Source organism: Mustela nivalis (assembly GCF_964662115.1).
Source record: "Mustela nivalis genome assembly, chromosome: 1".
Taxonomy (NCBI): Eukaryota; Metazoa; Chordata; class Mammalia; order Carnivora; family Mustelidae; genus Mustela; species Mustela nivalis.
The window spans coordinates 66,515,841-66,535,447 of NC_139020.1; the positions used below are offsets into that span (position 1 = coordinate 66,515,841).

The following is a 19,607-nucleotide window of genomic DNA, read 5'->3' on the forward strand; positions in this document are numbered from 1 at the left end:
CCATAAGACGAAACAACATTAGAATAATTGGTATTCCAGAAGAAGAAGAAAGAGAGAGGGGATCAGAAGGTATACTTGAGAGAATTATTGGGGAGAATTTCCCCAATATGGCAAAGGGAAAAAGCATCGAAATTCAGGAGGTGCAGAGAACGCCCCTCAGAATCAATAAGAATAGGCCCACACCCCATCACCTAATAGTAAAATTTACAAGTCCTAGTGACAAAGAGAAAATCCTGAAAGCAGCCCGAGGGAAGAAGTCTGTAACATACAATGGTAAAAATATAAGATTGGCAGCAAACTTATCCACAGAGACCTGGCAGGCCAGAAAGATCTGGCATGATATTTTCAGAGCACTAAACGAGAAAAACATGCAGCCAAGAATACTATATCCAGCTAGGCTATCATTGAAAATAGAAGGAGAGATTAAAAGCTTCCAGGACAAACAAAAACTGAAAGAATTTGCAAACACCAAACCAGCTCTACAGGAAATATTAAAAGGGGTCCTCTAAGCAAAGAGAGAGCCTATAAGTGGTAGGTCAGAAAGGAACAGAGACAATATACAGTAACAGTCACCTTACGGGCAATACAATGGCACTAAATTCATATCTCTCAATAGTTACCCTGAATGTTAATGGGCTAAATGCCCCAATCAAAAGACACAGGGTATCAGAATGGATAAAAAAACAAAACCCATCTATATGTTGCCTACAAGAAACTCATTTTAAGCCCGAAGACACCTCCAGATTTAAAGTGTGGGGGTAGAAAAGAATTTACAATGCTAATGGACATCAGAAGAAAGCAGGGGTGGCAATCCTTATATCAGATCAATTAAATTTTAAGCCAAAGACTATAATAAGAGATGAGGAATGACACTATATCATACTCAAAGGGTCTGTCCAACAAGAAGATCAAACAATTTTAAATATCTATACCCCCAACGTGGAAGCAGCCAACTATATAAACCAATTAATAACAAAATCGAAGAAACACATCAACAATGATACAATAATAGTAGGGGACTTTAACACTCCCCACACTGAAATGGACAAATCATCCAAGCAAAAGATCAACAAGGAAATAAAGGCCTTAAACGACACACTGGACCAGATGGACATCACAGATATATTCAGAACATTTCATCCCAAAGCAACAGAATACACATTCTTCTCTAGTGCACATGGAACATTCTCCAGAGTAGATCACATCCTCGGTCCTAAATCAGGACTCAACCGGTATCAAAAGATTGGGATCATTCTCTGCATATTTTCAGACCACAATGCTCTGAAGCTAGAACTCAACCACAAGAGGAAGTTTGGAAAGAACCCAAATACATGGAGACTAAACAGCATCCTTCTAAAGAATGAATGGGTCAAACAGGAAATTAAAGAAGAATTGAAATTAAAGGAAATTAAAGAAGAATTGAAAAAGTTCATGGAAACAAATGATAATGAAAACACAATGGTTCAAAATCTGTGGGACACAACGAAGGCAGTCCTGAGAGGAAAATATATAGCGGTACAAGCCTTTCTCAAGAAACAAGAAAGGTCTCAGGTACACAACCTAACCCTACACCTAATGGAGCTGGAGAAAGAACAAGAAAGAAAGCCTAAACCCAGCAGGAGAAGAGAATTCATAAAGATAAGAGCAGAAATCAATGAAATAGAAACAAAAAAAAAAAAAATTAGAACAAATCAATGAAAGAATTGATTTGAAAGAATTAATAAGATTGATAACCCCCTGGCCAGACTTACCAAAAAGAAAAGAGAAAGGACCCAAATAAATAAAATCATTAATGAAAGAGGAGAGATCACAACTAACACCAAAGAAATACAGACAATTATAAGAACATACTATGAGCAACTCTACGCTAACAAATTTGACTATCTGGAAGAAATGGATGCATTCCTAGAAACGTATAGACTACCACAACTGAACCAGGAAGAAATAGAAAGCCTGAACAGACCCATAACCAGTAAGGAAATTGAAACAGTCATTAAAAATCTCCAAACAAACAAAAGCCCAGGCCAGATGGCTTCCCGGGGGAATTCTACCAAACATTTAAAGAAGAACTAATTCATATTCTCCTGAAACTGTTCCATAAAATAGAAATGGAAGGAAAACTTCCAAACTCATTTTATGAGGCCAGTATCACCTTGATCCCAAAACCAGACAAGGATCCCACCAAAAAAGAGAGCTATAGACCAATATCCTTGATGAACACAGATGCAAAAATTCTCACCAAAATACTAGCCAATAGGATTCAACAGTGCATTAAAAGGATTATTCACCTGACCAAGTGGGATTTATTCCAGGGCTGCAAGGTTGGTTCAACATCCGCAAATCAATCAATGTGATACAACACATCAATAAAAGAAAGAACAAGAACCATATGATACTCTCAATAGATGCTGAAAAAACATTTGACAAAGTACAGCATCCCTTCCTGTTCAAAACTCTGCAAAGTGTAGGGATAGAGGGCACATACCTCAATATTATCAAAGCCATCTATGAAAAACCCACCAAAAATATCATTCTCAATGGAGAAAAACTGAAAGCTTTTCCGCTAAGGTCAGGAACACGGCAGGGATGTCCATTATCATCACTGCTATTCAACATAGTACTAGAAGTCCTAGCCTCAGCAATCAGAGAACAAAAGGAAATTAAAGGCATCCAAATTAGCAAAGAAGAAGTCAAACTATCACTCTTCGCAGATGATATGATACTATATGTGGGAAACCCAAAAGACTCCACTCCAAAACTGCTAGAACTTGTACAGGAACTCAGTAAAGTGTCAGGTATAAAATCAATGCACAGAAATCAATTGCATTACTCTACACCAACAACAAGACAGAAGAAAGAGAAATTAAGGAGTCAATCCGATTTACAATTGCACCCAAAAACATAAGATACCTAGGAATAAACCTAACCAAAGAGGCACAGAATCTATACTCAGAAAACTATAAAGTACTCATGAAAGAAATTGAGGAAGACACAAAGAAATGGAAAAATGTTCCATGCTCCTGGATTGGAAGAATAAATATTGTGAAAATGTCTATGCTACCTAAAGCAATCTACACATTTAATGCAATTCCTATCAAAGTACCATCCATCTTTTTCAAAGAAATGGAACAAATAATCCTAAAATTTGTATGGAACCAGAAAAGACCTCGAATAGCCAAAGGAATATTGAAAAAGAAATCCAACGTTGGTGGCATCACAATTCCGGACTTCAAGCTCTATTACAAAGCTGTCATGATCAAGACAGCATGGTAGTGGCACAAAAACAGACACATAGATCAATGGAACAGAATAGAAAGCCCAGAAATAGACCCTCAACTCTATGGTCAACTAATCTTCAACAAAGCAGGAAAGAATGTCCAATGGAAAAAAGACAGCCTCTTCAATAAATGCTGTTGGGAAAATTGGAAAGCCACATGCAGAAAAATGAAATTGGACCATTTCCTTACACCACACACGAAAATAGATGCAAAATGGATGAAGGACCTCAATGTGAGAAAGGAATCCATCAAAATGCTTGAGAATAGAGGCAGCAACCTCTTCAACCTCAGCTGCAGCAACATTTTCCTAGGAACATCACCAAAGGCAAGGGAAGCAAGAGCAAAAATGAACTATTGGGATTTCATCAAGCTCAAAAAGCTTTTGCACAGCCTAGGAAACAGCAAAACCAAAAGACAACTGAGAGAATGGGAGAAGATATTTGCAAACGACATATCAGATAAAGGACTAGTGTCCATAATCTATAAAGAACTTAGCAAACTCAACACCCAAAGAACAAATAATCCAATCAAGAAATGGGCAGAGGACTTGAACAGACATTTCTGCAAAGAAGACATCCAGATGGTCAACAGACACATGTAAAAGTGCTCCATATCACTCGGCATCAGGGAAATACAAATCAAAACCACAATGAGATATCACCTCACACCAGTCAGCATGGCTAAAATTAACAAGTCAGGAAATGACAGATGCTGGTGATGATGTGGAGAAAAGGGAACCCTCCTACACTGTTGGTGGGAATGCAAGCTGGTAAACCACTCTGGAAAACAGCATGGAGGTTCCTCAAAATGTTGAAAATAGAACTGCCCTATGACGCAGCAATTGCACTACTGGGTATTTATCCTAAAGATACAAACGTAGTGATCCAAAGGGGCACGTGAACCCGAATGTTTATAGCAGCAATTTCCGCAATAGCCAAACTATGGAAAGAACCTAGATGTCCATCAAAAGATGAATGGATCAAGACGATGTGGTATATATACACAATGGAATACTATGCAGTCATCAAAAGAAATGAAATCTTGCCATTTGCGACAACGTGGATGGAACTAGAGCGTATCATGCTTAGCAAAATAAGTCAAGCAGAGAGTGACAACTATCATATGATCTCCCTGATATGAGGAAGTGGTGATGCAACATGGGGGGTTATGGGGGTAGGAGAAGAATAAATGAAACAAGATGGGATTGGGAGGGAGACAAACCATAAGTGACTCTTAATCTCACAAAACAAACTAAGGAGTCCTGGGAGGAGGGGGGTTCGGAGAAGGGGGGTGAGGTTATGGACATTGGGGAGGGTATGTGCTTTGGTGAGTGCTGTGAAGTATGTAAACCTGGCAATTCACAGACCTGTACCCCTGGGGATAAAAATATATTATATGTTTATAAAAAATTAAAAATTTTAAAAAAATCAGCAATAACTACTGGGTATTTACCTTAAAGATACAAATGTAGCGATCCAAAGGGGGACGTACACCCAAATGTTTATAGCAGTGATGTCCACAATAGCCAAACTATGGAAAGAACCTAGATGTCCATCAACAGATGAATGGATAAAGAAGAGGTGGTATAGGGCACCTGAGTGGCTCGGTAGGTTAAGCCTCTGCCTTCAGCTCAGGTCATGATCTCAGAGTCATGAGATCAAGACCCGCATCAGACTCTCTGCTTGTTGGGGAGCCTGCTTCCTCCTCTCTCTCTGCCTGCCTCTCTGCTTACTTGTGATCTCTGTCTGTCAAATAAATACATAAATTATTTTTTAAAAAAAGAGGTGGTATACATATATACAATGGAATACTATACAGACATCAAAAGAAATGAAATCTTGCCATTTGCGATGACATGGATGGAACTAGAGGGTATTATGCTTAGTGAAATAAGTCAATCAGAGAAAGACAATTATCATACAATCTCCCTGAAATGAGGAAGTAGAGAAGCAACATCAGGGGTTTGGGGGATAGGAAAAGAATAAATGAAACAAGATGGGATCAGGAGGGAGACAAAGCATAAGAGACTCTTAATGTCACAAAACAAACTGAGGGTGGCTGGGGGGAAGGGTAGGGAGAGGGTAGTGGGGTTATGGACATTGGGGAGGGCATGTGCTATGGTGAGTGCTGTGAAGTGTGTAAACCTGGTGATTCACAGACCTGTACCCTTGGGGCTAATAATACATTATATGTTTATAAAAATTGTTTTTAATTATTATAAAAATCAATAATAGCTTAATGATGATAAATTTGAAAATCTAGATGAAATGGGTAATTCTTAAAAATATAGTTCATTATAATAAAAATATATAACAATAATATAATAAAAATATAGTTTACCAAACATAATTAAAGATACAATTGAATAATCTTACAGTTATTAAAGAAATCAAAGTATTAACTAAAAATATTTCCACAAAGAAAGAGTTTATAGGTAAATGTTACCAAAATTTCAAGGAACAAACACATCATTTCTATGATATATAAACTCCTCCTCCAAAGGAAAAAAAGATTATATCTATCAACTCATCCCATGAAACTAGAATAACTTCTTTACCAAAAACAAAGCATAAGAAATTAAAAATTACAGCCATTTTATAGCCAATGAATTGGCAAAGTTGAGACAATATGAATCAGCAAGATTTCTTTCACATTGCTGTTTAGAAAGTAAAGGTATAGATTATTTTGGAAAACAATTTAGCATAATCTTATAAAACTGAATATTTCCATTCTTGTGACAGAGCAATTCCACACTCAAAAGATATTCTTGGACCAGGAAGCATGTATAAGTGTAAGAATATGTATACAGAACTACTCATTATAGCAAAACAAAAAAACAAAAACAAGATTAAAAAAAAATAGAAACAACCTGCTCATTCATTAGCAGTAAAATGGACAAATAAATTTTGGCACATTAAAAAAAAAATTGGCACATTCACACAGTGATATAAAACAGAACAGTGAAAATGAATAGATTATAGATTCTTGCAATAACATGCATGAATCTTACTAACATGGTACTGGGTAAGAAAAGCAAGTCCCAATGTGACATATGTTTTATAAAGCTCAAAAACAAGCAAAATTAATGATATATAATAATATATTGTTTGGATATATTTTAGCATATATATATATATATATATATATGTAAAATTTATTAGCATATATATATGCTAAATTTTTTAAAATAAAAAATAAATAAAATTTAAAATAAAAAATAAGGGAATGATAAACATAAAAGCTGGGATGTGCAAGAAAGGAGGACCACATAGGCAGACACAAATGTCTATTATTAAAGATGTAAATTAACAGATATTACATATTAAAAAATAGTAAATAATAAGAGGACCATACGGGACCAATGATGATAGTGTACATGAAAGAAAGATTATGACAAATACAAATCTGTATAGTTGAGATCCACTTTAAAAAAGAGAGAAACCAACTCACTCCATCCCTAGAAAATCATCTATGTTCAAACCACTTTAGAAAGGACCTAATTGATCCATGTGAAGAGAACAGGATATTTGGTCCTAAGTCACATTGTTATTAAAATTGAGTGACACACACAAAAAATCAGCGCAGAATGGAGAAGTAAAGATTAGTAAAGAACTTCTTTACTGGGTGGGCTGCCAGAACATACTCACCCAACAGGCAAGAAATGAGAAAAGAAAAAGATGAAGATTCTAGAGATCCTTCAAACACATCCTGAAATAATCATTTTCAAAAAAAAATTGACAATTATTTACATTCTCTCTAAAAACTTTATCTCAATGTACTTCAATTCTATGGACTCTATGAATAAGAAAGACTGCACTGTACAAGAATGCATTTAATAACTCCAGTTCACTCACTTTTGAACATTTGCATTTAAAAAGGAGTTTTCAAGGGACACTGAAACTGTAAAAGTTAAAAATAACGAATCTAGAGCATTGCGTATACTTTTTCCTATAGGTGAAAAATTGTCTTTAAGAGTGGAAAAGTTCCCTCCCAAAGATATTGAAAGTTTTAATTTTGTTAATGGGCAACAAATGTTCATAAAAAGTTACAGACTAATCCATATCACCAGCACCAAACGTTAGATTCTAAGGGCACACAAAGCTGACTGAGGGAAAGAGAGCCATGTTTATTCGACCTTATCACTCATGAATGCAGTAAGTGTCTTGTTGGCATATGTACCATATACTCCAACTCCTTGGCCTTCCTATATTAGAGAAGCTGAGTTTGAAATATTTCAGTGTATGTTCAAGAGCTGCTAATTAACATCACTTAAGCAAGTCTCCTATGAACAAACAAGTCAGATTGATCTTTATATTATTCTACCCCAGTGATGCCAGGGAGAACATTAGTATCAGCATGGAGGGCTTACACTAGTAATAAAAATCATCATCATCATCATCATCAACTAACACAGTCACGAGTACCTAATCCAGCAAACACATCATTAAGTTCTCTCTCATTTAATATTTATAACATTATAAGAAATAGATTTAAAGAGTGTCAGTAGCTTGCCCAAGGCCTCTCACTAATAAGTGATACAGCCCATATTTAACTTGGTCTGTGCAAATTCATCAATCTGTTATTTCTAGTATTTTTTGATCAGGTAATAAATTCACAGTTTAAATCTTCTCACAATGAAGTCAACTTTGTTCCACTTAATCATTTCTACCATAAGCGTATGATATGCTCTCTGAAGTCAAGGTACTCACTCTGGACCAACAGACTGCACAATAAGCCCATGCTATTTATCATGACATAAAAATTCACATGAATATTCTTTGCTAGAGAAATAACGATTTATAGTTCTAAAAAGAAAACAGGTCACTTTTTAGATTCCATAATAGATTATGTTTTAAGTGTGAATAAAAATCATTGGATAAACTTTAAATATAAAATTAGCAATAAATGATAAAATGCCACAAAAATGCCACAATAGAGTCTGAGGTCTGCAAACTAGTGCCAAACCGGGGCCAGATGCCTATTTATATAAATAAAGTTTTATCAGAACACTTAGTTTCATATTGTCTATGGCTGCTTTTCTATTATGGCAGAGTTGAATATTTATGATTAAGACTGCCTGGGCCTCTACAGAAAGTTTGTTGACCCTGACCTAGAAAACCCAAAAATAGAGTTGGTGTTGGAAGTGTGATAAAGAGTGATGAAGACCTGTGATCAAAAGTGGCTAAATATAGAACTGTCACCAGTCTGTAACATCATGAAAATGCCAACAAGGTTGTTTTTACCTATGGATGTTCTGTATCTCCCAGAATGCTCAGTGTTGACATTCAGCCCCAGACTCTGAATTCCTTGTCCAGTCTCTATTCCTTCCAGGGGGGAAAGCTCATGAGGTAGAAAACTGGAAACTATGCTGTGAAGAGTTGGCTCCTTAGAATCTGGATCTATTAACCAGCATACCACCTAAATGTGTTCAAAGACATCTGTACACACTTAAGTTAAAAGGGGAAAATGCTCATTTCTAATCTCACTCCTTTTCATTTAATAATAATTCAGTGGTCTTCCCAGGAGAGAATGAAAGTATAACTGTAAATTGTACAGGGACTTATTTTTGGTACTAGTGAGAGCAGTTTTCAAAGAAAGAAAACTTACAACTTTTCCATTACTAAGCCCTCCTGCTGATCTAGTTCTGAAATAGCCTTGAAATCCAAGTGCCTCTCAGATAATTAAAACCATATTTCTGAAAATGTAGATGGAATCTTCTCGACAAAGGCTGATTTTGGTTAAGCTAGTATAATAAAAATGGGCCTATATAAGTTTCAGGTTTTTAAAAATTCTTTCAACATCATAAGAAGTGATACCATTAAAATTTTATACCCCAAATTTTAGAAAGCCTCTAGGCTTTTCCCTCAGGATGAGGGCCTGCCAACAGGGCCATCCAACAAATCATTTGATTGCTAATTTTAACTTCCCTGCCAGATTAGAAAATCTGTAGTTTCTTGTGTGTGTATGACTTTTATTTCCTTTTCTTAAAAATTTAAATTCAGTTAATTAAGATATACTATATTATTAGTTTCAGAGATAGAGTTCAGTGACACATCAGTCTTATATAGTACTAGTGCTCATTACATCACGTGACCTCCTTAATATCCATCACTCAGTTACCCCATTCCCTGCTCCCCAGCAACCCTCAGTTATTTCCTATGATTAAGAGTCTCTTATGGTTTATCTCCTGTAGTTTCTAACACTAGATGATCTAGCCAATCAAAACTGAATTAGAATAAGGAAACCTAAGCCCTTTTCATAATTCTGACAATTATATGACTCAATTACTTCTGTACATTAAGAATGTAGTTTGATAGGGAAGTGTGATATTGTGGATTGTAATAAGAAATATAAATTTGGTCTTTGTCCCCATTTCTAGCACAGAACTTCTAAAACCTTGGAAATTTCCTAAACTGTGAGATAAAGACATCTTTTATTGTTAATGAGGTGACTTTAGAAATGCCCCTAGGTTACCTAAGGGTGGGTGGCTACCAGTAGAACCAATCCTGTGATTGGAGGGTTGGAACTTTCAGCCTGGCCCCTTGACCTGCTAGGAGGTGCCTGGAGGTTGAACTGATCACCTATGACTAATGATTTAATCAATCGTGCCTATGTAATAAGGTTCCATAAAATCCCAAAATGATAGTTTGGAGAGCTCTGAGGTAATGAACACAGAGATGCTGGCAAGAGTAGTGTGCCTAGGGGTGCCTGGGATCCCAGAAGAAAAAGAAACAGAGAGAGGGGCAGAAGGTATAGAGAGCAAATTATAGCAGAGAACTTCCCTAATTTGGGGAAGGAAACAGGCATCAAAATCCAGGAGGCACAGAGAACCCCTCTAAAAATCAATAAAAACAGGTCAACATCTATTTTTTAACATTAACATTGACTAATGTTAACTAACAATCAATGTAATACAATACATTAATAAAAAAACAAGGATCATATGATACTCTCAATAGATGCAGAAAAAGTATTTGACAAAGTACAGCATCTATTCTTGATTAAAACTCTTCAGTGTAGGGATAGAGGGAACATAACTCAATATCATAAAAGCCATATATGAAAAGCCCACAGTAAGTATGCCTGTGTATCCATCAAAATCCTTGAGAAGAACACAGGCAGGTCAGGAACACAGCAGGGATGTCCACTATCACCACTGCTATTCAGCACAGTACTGGAAGCCCTAGCCTAAGCAATCAAACTACAAAAAGAAGTAAAAGGCATATGAATCAGTAAATAAGTCAAACACTCACTCTTTGCAGTTGATATGATACTTTATGTGGAAAACCCAAAAGACTCTACTCTAAAACTGCTAGAACTCATACAGGAATTCAGTAAAGTGTCAGGACATAATATCAAAGCACAGAAATCAGTTGCATTTCTACACATCACCAACAAGACAGAAGAAAGAGAAATTAAGGATTCAATTCTACTTATAATTGAACCTAAAACTGTAAGTTACCTAGGAAAAAATCCAACCAAAGAGGCAAAGAATTTGCACTCAGAAAACCATAAAGTACCCATGAAAGAAATTGAGGAATACACAAAGAAATGGAAAAAGTTCCATGCTCATGGATAAGAAAAACCAATATTGTGAAAATGTCTCTGCTACCTAGACCAATCTACACATTTAATGCAAACCCTATCAAAATACCATCAATGTTTTTCAAAGAACTTGGACAAATAATTCTAAAATTTATATGGAACCAGAAAAGACCCCAAAGAGTCAGAAGAATGTTGAAAAAGAAAAGCAAAGCTGGTGGTATCACAATTCTGGTCTTCAAGCTTTATTACAAAGCTGTAATCATCAAGACAGTATAGTACAGTCACAAAAACAGACACATAGATCAGTGGAACAGAATAGGGAGCCCAGAAATGGACCTTCGACACTATGGTCAACTAATCTTTGACAAAGCAGGCAAGAATGTTCAATGGAAAAAAAGACATTCTCTTCAACAAATGGTGTTGGGAAAATTGGACAGCCACATGCAGAAGAATGAAACTGGACCATTTTCTTACACCACAAACAAAAATAGACTCAAATGGATGAAAAACCTCAATGTGAGAAAGGAATCCATCAAAATCCTTGAGAAGAACACAGGCAGCAACCTCTTCAACCTCAGCCACAGCAACTTCTTCCTAGAAACATCACCAAAGGCAAGAGAAGGAAGGGCAAAAATGAACTCTTGGGACTTCATCAGGATCAAAAGCTTTTGCACAACAAAGGAAACAGTCAATAAAACCAAAAGACAACTGACAGAATAGGAGAAGATATTTGCAAATGACATGTCAGATAAAGGGCTAGTATCCAAAATCTATAAAGAATTTATCAAACTCAACACCCAAAGAACAAATAATCCAATCAAAAAATGGGCAGGAGACTTGAAGAGACATTTCTGCAAAGAAGACATCCAGATGGCCAACAGACACATGAAAAAGTGCTCAACATCACTTCACATCAGGGAAATAAAAATCAAAACCTCAATGAGATACCCCCTCACACCAGTCAGAACAGCTAAAATTAACAAGTCGAGAAATGACAGATGCTGGTGAGGATGTGGAGAAAAGGGAACTCTCCTAACACTGTTGGTGGAAATGCAAGTTGGTGCAGCCACTCTGAAAAACAGTATGTAGTTCTTCAAAAAGTTGAAAATAGAGCTACTATATGATCCAGAAATTGCAGTACTGGGTATTTACCCCAAAGACACAAATGTAGTGATCTGAAGGGGCACATGCACCCCAATGTTTATAGCAGAAATGTCCACAACAGCCAAACTATGGAAAGAGCCTAGAAGTCCATTAACAGATGAATGGATAAAGAAGATGTGATGTATATATGCAAGGGGATATTATGCAACCATCAAAAATGAAATCTTGTCATTTGCAATGATATAGAGGGAACTAAAGGGTATTACACTAAATGATATAAGTCAATCAGGGAAAGAAAAGTATCATATGATCTCATTGATATGTAGAATTTGAGAGATAAGATGAAGGATCATAGGGGAAGGGAGGGAAAAATGAAACAAAATGAAACCAAAGAGGAAGATAAACAATAAGAGACTTTTAATCTCAGGAAACTAACTGATTGCTGTAGGGAAGGGAGTGTGAAGGATGGGGTAGCTTGGTGATGGGCATTGGAGAGGGTATGTGGTATGGTGAGCACTGTGAATTGTGTAAGACTTATGAATCACAGACCTGTACCCCTGAAACAAATAATACATTATATGTTAATTTTAAAAAATAAATTTAAAAAAAACAATGATAATAATACAAAACTATTTGATTGGTAAAATTTCCAGATCCCTAAAATATGCATTATTTGGATGGTCATTTTTAGATATGTGTAAGATCTTTCTAGGCTTTCCATCTATTAAGATAATTGTCACTATGAAAAATTTACCAAAGATTTCCTAAAATAGATCTATAATAATAAGTAAAATGGTTATTAACTAAATATTTTTAAAGCTGCATTTTGAATTGCTGTAACTCAAACAGAAATAAAGACCATTTGAACACTACAAGCATCTTACTTCTTGGTGAAGAATCAGGCATGATTTGGTATCTGGATTCAATGTTTTTTCTAAAATAAGGCATCTCCAACTTTACAAATATAGGTCAAAAACCAGTATATATTATTTGTAATAAGATCCCTAATACCTTGAAAATAAATGGCACATATTTGTTAAATTTAAGTGAAAAATTTTATCCCTCTAACTCCTAGCACAGAGAATGTGCTCAATTTTATGTATGTTGAATGAAAAATGGAAAGTATTAGTCAATGCAAAAAGTACATAAAACATGTCATTAACACATGTGGTCCATGACCTAAGTGTCTGCTGATAGACAAATGAATAAGGAAGATGTGGTACATATATACAATGAAATACAGTGCTTAAAAAAAAAAAAAAAGATGAGAACTTGCCCTATAAGACAACATAAACTTAGAGGGTATGATGCTAAGTGAAATAATTCAGACTGAGAAAGACAAATACCATATGATTTCACTTCATATGTAGAATCTAAAACAAAAACACACAAATAAATAAAAAGCAGAATCACATTTTTTTATTATTTTTTATGTTTTTATTTTTTTATTAACATATAATGTATTATTAGCCCCAGGAGTACAGGTCTGTGAATTGCCAGGCTTACACCCTTCCAAGCACTCACCATAGCACATACCTTCCCCAATGTCCATAACCCCATCTCCCTCTCCCTCCCCCTGCACCCCTCAGTTTGTTTTGTGACATTAAGAGTCTTTTATGGTTTGTCTCCCTCCCGATTACATCTTGTTTCATTTATTCTTTTCCTACCCCCAAGCCCCCCACATTGCCTCTCAACTTCCTCAAATCAGGGAGATCATATGATAATTGTCTTTCTCTGATTGACTTATTTTGCTAAGCATAATAGCCTCTAGTTCCATCCACATTGTCACAAATGGTAAGATTTCATTTCTTTTGATGGCTGCATAGTATTCCATTGTATATATATACCACAACTTCTTTATCCATTCATCTGTTGGTGGACATCTAGGTTCTTTCCATAGTTTGGCCATTGTGGACATTGCTGCTATAAACACAGAATCAGACTTATAAATATAGAGAAAAACTGATGGTTGCTAGAGGGAAGAGAAGATTGGGGGGTTGGGCAAAATGGGTGAAAGAGAGTGGGAGATACGGGCTTCCGGTTATGTAATGAGTAAGTCATAGGAATAAAAGACACAGCATAAAGAATATAGTCAATGATACTGTAATAGCAATGTATGGGGACAGATGGTATTTATACTCCTGGTAAACACAGTGTAATGTTTAAATTTCTCAAATCACTATGCTGTATACCTGAAATTAATATATGTGTCAACTATACTCAAATAAAAAAATTAAAAAATACATGTTCTATAAATTGAAGATGAAATAATAAAATTTTGATGAACAAATTCATGCATAAATACAGAGATTTAAGAAAGCTTATCAAATCTTTGCTTTCCACAGAAGTTTGTCAAGTTGACTACAGGTATTACCAATGATACAAAATCCTTTTTGCCATGAAGTAAGACAGGTGTATATATAAAATGGCATTATTTAACAAAAGGTTCAAGTCTCTTAAACCTGGAAGGGCTCTATGAGGCTTTGCGGTCAACATTTTGGCACAGAATTCATGAACACCAGTTGGAGGTACAAGTCTACTTGACATAAGTACTGAAATATGTAGGTTATATACATTGTTTAAAATATAGTGCCTTTTTTCTATGTACTTTTGTGATTATTTAAGTATATAAGGAAATTATAATGTAATAAAAAATAATTCATGAGCACTGATGATTAATAAAAACCATGACACTATGTCATTAAAATACCAAAAAAAGGATATCCTTGTTCAAAATACATAGTTTTTATGAACTTATACTCTAATATTAATATATTATATATAAATAATCACACACACACACACACACACATGATCGTCTCAAAAAAGAAACACCATGTTTAATGGCAAATTTTAGCATACTCTAGTACCAAATAATGCCTGGAGTGGAAGAAGAAGTGACAGATAGGTGACCTCTGTGAAGCCTCATAAAGGGAAAAGGATAAGGAAGTCAACAATCAAACAGAAGAGTTCCATGGCCCTACACAAGGCCAAGTCCAGACTAGCACTGGAGAAAGAGATGCCATTTGAGAGATGGATTCCTGATACACCCAATGGTCAAGTGCTAGCCCTCAAACCAGCCACAACTGTGGTGGCTGCAGCAGCAAGAAGCTTGGCTTCTATGTCCTTGTCCTGAGAGAAAAGACTGGTCTGGAACTCCCTCTGGACCACCTAGTGTGGAGATCTACTCTAGGAAGGCTGTTTAGGTGGGATCCGTGGCTTGTGAAGAAAGAGGCAGACATAGGCTTGATTAGACATAGGCCGCTACAACAGTGGATCAGTGCTAGGTAAATGAGTAGTGTCTTGGTGGTCTACATGAGTTCAGTAGCCCCGCTTGAGCTTTTTTTTCTCAGTGCTTGACTTTCATACCCACATGTCCTGGAGTCACCCATCTCTTAGACCAGATGGCAACTATTATTAATCTAGTTGTGCTCAACAATAAAGCTGTTCTAAACCCACATAGAAGAAACTTTAATTGAACTCTGAATAAGTTTATTACATTTAATATCCCATACTGAAAAGGCTCAGGCCCATCCCAACCCACTATTTTACATAAAGATGAAAATATGAAAAAAAAATTTTTTAAGTCTTACCTTGCTTAAACCTACCACCAATAGCAGCAGTTTTAGATGTCAAACTACTGATCTTTTCACAAGCCAGTGAGATAGAAAATCACTTTTTGCTCGCCACTCCTTAATGAATGTTCAAAAGAGAGTTTGGTCACTAGCTACATCAATTATGGCCAAACTTCCTGAGCTGAATGAGGCTGGAGTTAACTGCAATCCATCTTGTGATAACCGCAGTAAAAAGTTGTGTCTCTAGTAGGACTTCTTTAAACCATTTCTACTCTCTGAACTTAAATCTTGGTTTTTAATATTTGAAGATGAGTCAAAGGAGTAACTTTCACCAAGCTGTAAAAACGGTATGTGTTTTCTGAAGTTTTACAGAAGATGTTCCAGAAATACTTGGAAATATCAGTTTAGAAGTAGATGCTGGAAGAGGTGTAAGAGGAATGAGTCTATTACCATCAACTATCGACTATACAGTTCTCCTTACAAGGCAAGTGGGATGAAGTTTCAGCATGAAGGGCATTGGTCCCCAGTGTCCCAATCTTGCTTTTTACTTCAATATTAGGAGAAAATGAAATTCCCTGCACTTGATTTCGCTCCAAATTTGAAATCACTTTTTGTCTGTCATTTACCTCTACATTTTTTCCTTTCAAATTAGACAAGTTTGGGCACCTGGGTAGCTCAGTGGGTTAAGCTGCTGCCTTCGGCTCAGGTCATGATCTCAGAGTCCTGGGATCGAGTTCCTCATCAGGCTCTCTGCTCAGCAGGGAGCCTGCTTCCCTCTATCTCTCTCTCTGCCTGCCTCTCCGTCTACTTGTGATCTCTCTCTGTCAAATAAATAAATAAAATCTTTTTAAAAAATTGACAAGTTTAGAGTGGTTAATTTTTGCTTTTCATTTTCTAGAGGACTGGACACTGTCTAAAATTCTCTGCAGTCCTGGACTTAAATCAAATAGTACCCCTGACCATATGAATGCATTATTTTCCTCTGTCTCAGTTAATTTGGGTGTTTGAGACCTTTCATCTTTATCTCCTCCAATTACTTCTCTTTGTAGATAATCATTACCTACAGTCACTGGATCACTTAGTTCTAATGCTCTAAAACTGCAGTATTCTGTTTCTCCTGGACAGGACATATTTCTACATTGTTCAAAGCTTCAACCACCTGATCAGAATCCTCTTCTGAAAATATAATAGACTCATCACTGAAACAAGTGTACTGTTGCTGATTATCTTGATTCTCATTCATTTGATTTTCTAATTGTGCCTTCTCATTACAGACACACAGAATGACTGAAATGGTTTGATGTTAGTGAAGAACAGAGTGGTTCTTTCACTTGTATGTCAGGTGGTTGCTCTTTTACTAGGTAGTCTTCACCAAACTGTCAAACAGTAAGCCATGACTCAAATTCAAACTTGTTTTAGGAACTGGCAGACATTCTGCTTCTATAACAGTGGTAGTTCTCTTTTGAAGAACCAGAGATATAACTGGTTTCATGGCTTCTTGTGCTTGATAACCTTGAAGAAAACTATTTGAGAGTCAGTGACAGAAAGTTCATTCCTTTTAAAACAAGGGCCATTTACCTTCAAGAGTATTGGAGAAAGAAAAATTAAGCTTTTTGGAGTCAAAATATCAACCCCATCCAAATCAGTGTCTTGTTTCATAGTATCTACAATCTTAAGTTCCAAATGATCTTTATTTGTCACTTCTGGAGAATGTTGTTCACCAGAAAATGTAATACAAATCTCATTCTGAAAAGAGCATACCAAACTCTGGTCATCTAAACTCTTCTGCAACATCCCTGTTGCCAGCTTGGCATACTTTGCTCCTGGTTTGGCATTTTCAGTTGCCATCTGTTGTATTATTTTCTCTGATGGAGTATTCATGTAGAAACTATCTTCAAATTCACAAGGAACTAAACCTAATTCAGAAACATAATTATTCTTTGTTTGCCACATAAGCTTCTGTTTTTTCTTGTTTTCTAGATATATTTAGTAAATTCTCATGCTGGCCTTCTGATCCTCGAGTTGGGAGTATCTCAGCTTTGCTTATATTATCTCCTGATTCCTAAAGGTTATTTGATTTATTTTCTTCACTATTAAACTTTATAATTCCACACTTGATAATAATATCTGAGTGTTTAAAAAAAAAAAAGATGTATTTATTTGTTTATTTACTTGAGAGAGAGAATATGACCAGGAGGAGCAGAGGGGGAGAGAGAGAGAACCCTGAGCAGATGCCACACTGAGCATGGAACCTGATGCAGGACTTGATCTCATGATCCTAAGATCATGACCTAAGCCAAAACCAAGATGCTTAACTGACTAAGCCTTTATTCATATAACTACTGCCTGTCTCACAGGACATTTGTCTCTCTATTATTTTTTTCTGCTTGGTATAAGTGTTCATCTGTTTATCAGACTGTTTTTCTGGGCAGTAGTTAACTGAGTAGGTGTCATGTTTTAGATAAACATTCTGGATTTTTTTTTAGCATTTTTAAAAATTTAATTTTTATTTATTTTCAGCATAACAATATTCATTATTTTTTCACCAAACCCACTGCTCCATGCATTCTGTGCCCTCTTTAATCGTTTTCTACCACCAAAACTGTGTTTATTTTTTCTGACTCAACAACAGCAAATCCTCTTCCATTTTCACTAACCATACTAGTGGGTTGACAAGTCACTTTTTTACTCTGGGATTGTGTGATAAAATGTTCCACAAGAACATCGTTAGTTTTTGTTTTGTTCTTTGAACTTTGTTATCTTTCTAATGAGAATGATGCTTTGCTATATTTTCCCTCAGCACAGAATGATAAATTTTTAGCAAGAGGGTCTGGACTTCTAAATTCCACATTCTTCTCATCTAAGGTAAATGCATCTCCACAATAAACAGGATTAGACATAGTCTGCTCCTATAAATCAATTCTACACATCTCAGTGTCTTTCATATGGCTACTGTGTCTAGATTGTTTTACATGTTTACTATGTTTCCAAGATCCAGAGGATTCATCTTTTCTGAATTGAAACTCAGCTTCTTTTTTAGTTTCCTCAAATAAGAGAATCCGAACAACTTTCTTAGTGCCTGTTTTTTCCCTCATTCAGAGAGGTTCTTAGCTTTTCTTTACTTAAACTCAAAGAAGCCCATTTTCTTGCTCTGGAAATGGAATGTGCCTGGCATTCTTGATTCCCATTCTGTAAATTATAATAAAAGGAGTTTGTATGCTCTCCACTTTTCTCTAAATCCTGCACAGTATTTTATGAATGCTTAACAGAAGAATCACTAAACATCGAGTTACTTTTTTTCTTTGATGTTAACCTTTCACAAGATCTTTTAGTTTGGGGTATAAATTTCGGTTCCTTTACTTCTGACTCACTGCTGGTCAATGAGTGTGTAGCAGAATTTTAAAGGGAGTATGAATTCCATTGCACTCCCATTTCAACTAAGTCCTGCTGCAGAATCATTTTAGCTTCTTCCAGAATAAGGGCTGCTGCTTCCGTTTCAGTTAAACCTTTTCTGCCAGTCACCCAATAGTTCACATATTCCAATATTCTTCAACTGCTTCCTCTTCCTCATCCATTGCCATTCGGGCACTATATAAGGATGCAGGAAAAATAATGTATTGATTCACTCATGCATACTGAAATATTTACTAAGCATTAATCTGATCTGTTCTAAGAACTGAAGAAATTGCACTGAACAAGAGGGAAATATGTCTACTGTTTTAGAGCTTTCATTCTAGTTGTGGAAATCAGAAAACAAACAAATGTTAAAATGCATTCTATGTCAACTGGTAAGAATTGTGTACAAAAATGAAGCACCAGGAGATGGGTGGTTCTATAATTTTTAAATGGCATAATTAGAGAAGGCCTCACCAAGATCCATTAAGCAGAAATCATTCAAAATAGAGTCATAAGACTCTTGTTAAAAACAAATCCTATGTAATATGAACTCTGGACAAAATAATTAAAGGACCTGGAGAGTGACCAAAAAGAGAAACTGAAACCTGGAGTTTACTGATAGACAGAATTTGAAAAAGAGCTCAGAATAACTGCAAGAGATTTAAAAAAAAAAAAAAAATGGAGAAAGTCCAGAAATGAGAGCTCCAAA

At 35.8% G+C, this 19,607-nt stretch overlaps 1 pseudogene across 1 annotated transcript in view; it reads right to left on the reverse strand.

The window, feature by feature from the left end:
- The window catches only part of LOC309841103 (DNA polymerase theta-like), a 135,048-nt pseudogene that overhangs the window by 50,982 nt on the left and 64,459 nt on the right, over positions 1 to 19,607 (reverse strand). The window contains exons 10-14 of the transcript in view: positions 18,097 to 19,090; positions 16,363 to 17,615; positions 15,521 to 16,150; positions 14,790 to 14,851; positions 8,508 to 8,696 (exon numbers count right to left, since the gene is read on the reverse strand). The product of the transcript in view is annotated as a DNA polymerase theta-like (transcript). The remainder of the gene's footprint in view (positions 1 to 8,507; positions 8,697 to 14,789; positions 14,852 to 15,520; positions 16,151 to 16,362; positions 17,616 to 18,096; positions 19,091 to 19,607) is intronic.